General features: G+C 34.6%; 1 non-coding gene across 1 annotated transcript; it reads right to left on the bottom strand.

The window, feature by feature from the left end:
- Nucleotides 1-4652: 4652 nt before the first annotated feature.
- LOC127746151 (small nucleolar RNA R71) lies at nt 4653-4756 on the bottom strand. The gene has a single exon (XR_008007770.1). It is a non-coding gene; the product is annotated as a small nucleolar RNA R71 (small nucleolar RNA).
- Nucleotides 4757-5243: the final 487 nt, after the last annotated feature.

The raw sequence follows: 5243 nt of genomic DNA, 5'->3' as shown, positions 1-5243 counted from the left end.
GTTCGATCATTCAACTCTATGTTTCCATACTTCCTATCATGTATTCTTGCAAGTTGCTTCATTTTGATGAGTTAAATCAATTTTCTAGATTGTGATTGCATTAAGCTATTTCTTTGTAGGGTGTTACATTTAGCATAGTTGCATGCATATAAGCATTTGCATTGAATAAGTTGCTTGCCCTTTTATCCTTCTACTTTGATTGTGATTAGCATGAGGACATACTATTGTTTAAGTGTGGGGGAATTGATGAATCCATATTTGATGATATATTTTGGTTTCATTTGAGTGAACTTCATCACATAAACCCACATTTATTTATCCAAATAGCATACTTTTGTGTTCTCTCCCTAAATTGTGCTTAATTATGAAAACATGCTTTGTTGTGCCTCATTTAGCTTATTTTATTCAAATTACCTTCCATTCGATACCTTGATGTTATTTGTGAGGAATTTCAGATGAATAAGGTAAGAATGGCTTGGTAGGAATGGAAGGGGAGCATGCAATTGGAAGAAAACATGAAGAAAACAAAGGAGAAGCACACAATCATGCGTGCGTGCGCACAACCTTACGTGCGTACGCACAAGAAAGAAATCAGCATGTGTGCAAGTGCACAACCCTCTCTACGTATGCACAAGTGAAAATTCAGCAAAGTGTGCGTACGCACAGGTACCAGTGTGTGCCTCCATTAAAAAGTCACGTGGACACGCATTTTGGGGCTCTTTTGGCCCATTTTTGAAGGCTTGGATGCTAAAATCAAAGGCTATATGAAGGGGACAACATTTCATATGAAGGCATGAGGTTTTATTAGGTTTTAAGAGCCAACTTAGAATAGGAAAACACATAGTAAGAGTAGGAGTAGGGTGATGAGCGGATAATTTATACGCTTTTTGGCATTCTTTTTAGGAAGTTTTTAGTATGATCTAGTTACTTTTATGGATGTTTTCATTAGTTTTTATGCTAAATTCACATTTTTGGACTTTACTATGAGTTTGTGTGTTTTTTTGTGATTTCAGGTATTTTCTGGCTGAAATTGAGGGACCTGAGCAAAACTCTGATAAGAGGCTGACAAAGGACTGCTGATGCTGTTGGAATCTGACCTCCCTGCACTCAAAATGGATTTTCTGTAGCTATAGAACTCCAAATGGCGCGCTCTCAACGGTGTTGGAAAGTAGACATTCAGAACTTTCCAGCAATATATAATAGTCCATACTTTATTTGGAATTTGATGACGTAAACTGGCGCTCAACGCCAGTTCCATGCTGCATTCTGGAGTCAAACGCCAGAAACACGTCACGAACCATAGTTGAACGCCAAAACACGTTACAACTTGGCGTTCAACTCCAAGAGAAGCATCAGCTCGTGGATAGATCAAGCTCAGCCCAAGCACACACCAAGTGGGCCCCGGAAGTGGATTTATGCATCAATTACTTACCTCTGTAAACCCTAGTAGCTAGTTTAGTATAAATAGAACTTTTTACTAGTCTATTATATATCCTGGATTGTATTTTTGATCCGGCGATCACGTTTTGGAGGCTGGCCATTCGGCCACGCCTGGACCTTCATCACTTATGTATTTTCAACGGTGGAGTTTCTACACACCATAGATTAAGGGTGTGGAGCTCTGCTGTACCTCAAAGTTTTAATGCAATTACTACTATTTTCTATTCAACTCGATTTATTCCTGTTCTAAGATATTCGTTGTACTTCAACTTGATGAATGTGATGATCCGTTACTCTCATGATCATTCTCACCTATGAACGCACGTGACTGACAACCACTTCTGTTCTACCTTAGACCGGCGCATATCTCTTGGATTCCTTAATCAGAATCTTCGTGGTATAAGCTAGAATTGATGGCGGCATTCATGGGAATCCGGAAAGTCTAATCTTGTCTGTGGTATTCCGAGTAGGATTCTGGAATTGAATGACTGTGACGAGCTTCAAACTCCTGAAGGCTGGGCATTAGTGACAGACGCAAAAGAATCACTGGATTCTATTCCAACCTGATTGAGAACCGACAGATGATTAGCCGTGTTGTGACAGAGCATTTTGACCTTTTTCACTGAGAGGATGGGATGTAGCCATTGACAACGGTGATGCCCTACATACAGCTTGCCATAGAAAGGAGTGATGAAAAACTAGAAGGAAGAAGTAGGAAAGCAGAGATTCAGAAGGAACACATCATCTCCATACACCTATCTGAAATTCCCACCATGGAAATACATGAGTAACTTTATCTTTATTTTATGTTTATTATTTACTAAGTATTTCTATCCTATTTTATTTATCTTTTAATTATCTAATCCAATCACATTTGAATCAGCCTGACTGAGATCTACAAGATGACCATAGGTTGCTTCATACCAACAATCTCCGTGGGATCGACCCTTACTCACGTAAGGTATTACTTGGACGACCCAGTGCACTTGCTTGTTAGTTGTGCAGAGTTGTGACTAAGTGTGATTCACGTGTGAGAGCTACCAAATTATTGGAGCCATTGTTGATGATCACAATTCCGTGCACCAAGTTTTTGGCGCCGTTGCCGGGGATTGTTCGAGTATGGACAACTAACGGTTAATCTTGTTGCTCAGATTAGGTAATTTTCTTTTCATAAAGTTTTCAAAAATATTTCAAAAAATTTTTTTTTCTTTATTTTCATTTTTCTAAAGAATATTTTCGAAAAATTTATTAAGAAAATACAAAAAAATCATAAAATCATAAAAATAAAAAATATTTTTTGTTTCTTGTTTGAGTCTTGAGTCAATTTTTAAGTTTGGTGTCAATTGCATGTTTTAAAAATTTTTATGCATTTTTTGAAAAATTCATACATTCATAGTGTTCTTCATGATCTTCAAGTTGTTCTTGGTAAATCTTCTTGTTTGATCTTGGTGTTTTCTTGTTTTGTGTCTTTTATTGTTTTTTATATGCATTTTTGCATTCATAATATCCATGCATTAAAGAATTCTAAGTTTGGTGTCTTGCATGTTTTCTTTGTATCAAAAATTTTTCAAAAATATGTTCTTGATGTTCATCATGATCTTCAAAGTGTTCTTGGTGTTCATCTTGACATTCATAGTGTTCTTGCATGCATCATGTGTTTTGATTCATAATTTTCATGTTGTGAGTCATTTTTTGTTGTTTTTCTCTCTCATCATTAAAAATTCAAAAATAAAAAATATCTTTTCCTTATTTCTCTCCTAATTTTTGAAAATTTGAGTTGACTTAGTCAAACATTTTTAAAATTAGTTGTTTCTCATAAGTCAAGTCAAATTTTCAATTTTAAAAATCCTATCTTTTCAAAATTTTTTTTAAAAATCAAATCTTTTTCATTTTTATCTTATTAATTTCAAAAATTTTAAAATTATTTTCAAAATCTTTTTCTTAATTTTATCTTAATTTTCGAAATTACACTAACAATTAATGTGATTAGTTCAAAAATTTGAAGTTTGTTACTTTCTTGTTAAGAAAGGTTCAATCTTTAAATTCTAGAATCATATCTTTTAGTTTCTTGTTAGTTAAGTAATTAATTTTAATTTTAAAAAAATTTTTAATCTTTTTCAAAATATATTTTTCTTAAAAATCATATCTTTTTTTTATATCTTTTTATCATATCTTTTATATCATATATTTTTCAAAAATTTGATTTTAAAATATCTTATCTAACCTCTTATCTTCTTATCTTTTCAAATTTGATTTTAATATCTTTTTCAACTAACTAATTAACCTTTTGTTTGTTTCTTATCCTTTTCAAAACCACCTAACTACTTCTCCCTCTCTAATTTTCGAAAATATCTCATCCCTTTTTCAAAATTCTTTTTAAATTAATTGATTATTTTAAATTTTAATTTTAATTATATCTTATCTTTAATTTTCGAAAATCATTAACTACTTTTTCAAAATTATTTTCGAATTCTCCCTCTCTTTTCTTATTCTATTTATTTATTTATTTACTAACACTTCTCTTCACCTCTCTTCATCTCTAATCACTGCCTCTATCCTCACCCTTGTGATTGGATTCTCCACTTTTATTCCTTTCTTCTTCTACTAACAATAAGGAACCTCTTTACTGTGACATAGAGGATTCCTCTTTCTTTTCTTGTTCTCTTCTTTCCAATATGAGCAGGAACAAGGAAAAAGGCATTCTTGTTGAAGCTGACCCTGAACTTGAAAGGACTCTGAAGAGAAAATTAAGAGAAACTAAATTATAACAATCCAGAGACAACCTTACTGAAATTTTCGAACAGGAAAAAGACATGGCAGCCGAACCTAACAACAATAATGCAAGAAGGATGCTTGGTGATTATACTACACCTACTTCCAAGTTTGATGGAAGAAGCATCTCAATCCCTACCATTGGGGCAAACAATTTTGAGCTGAAACCTCAACTAGTTGCTCTAATGCAACAAAACTGCAAGTTTCATGGACTTCCATCAGAAGATCACTATCAGTTTTTAACTGAGTTCTTGCAGATCTGTGAGACTGTAAAGACGAATGGAGTAGATCCTGAAGTCTACAGGCTCATGCTTTTCCCTTTTGCTGTAAGAGACAGAGCTAGAACATGGTTGGATTCACAACCTAAAGATAGCCTGGACTCATGGGATAAGCTGGTCACGGCCTTCTTGGCTAAGTTCTTTCCTCCTCAAAAGCTGAGCAAGCTTAGAGTGGATGTTTAGACCTTCAAACAAAAAGATGGTGAATCCCTCTATGAAGCTTGGGAAAGATACAAACAGATGACCAAAAGATGTCATTCTGACATGTTTTCAGAATGGACCATGATAAATATATTCAATTATGGTCTATCTGAGTTCTCTAAGATGTCATTGGACCATTCTGCAGGTGGATCCATTCACCTAAAGAAAACGCCTGCAGAAGCTCAAGAACTAATTGACATGGTTGCAAATAACCAGTTCATGTACACTTCTGAGAGGAATTCTGTGAATAATGGGACGCCTGAAAGGAAGGGAGTTCTTGAAATTGATGCTCTGAATGCCATATTGGCTCAGAACAAAGTGTTGACTCAGCAAGTCAACATGATTTCTCAAAGTCTGAATGGATGGCAAAATGCATCCAACAGTACTAAAGAGGCATCTTTTGAAGAAGAAGCTTATGATCCTGAGAACCCTGCAATGGCAGAGGTAAATTACATAGGTGGACCTTATGGAAACACCTATAATTCATCATGGAGAAATCATCCGAATTTCTCATGGAAGGATCAACAAAAGCCTCAACAACGCTTTAATAAC

Source organism: Arachis duranensis, chromosome 3 (genome assembly GCF_000817695.3).
Source record: "Arachis duranensis cultivar V14167 chromosome 3, aradu.V14167.gnm2.J7QH, whole genome shotgun sequence".
In the NCBI taxonomy this organism is placed as follows: Eukaryota; Viridiplantae; Streptophyta; class Magnoliopsida; order Fabales; family Fabaceae; genus Arachis; species Arachis duranensis.
This window is presented reverse-complemented; position numbering and strand designations above follow the sequence as displayed.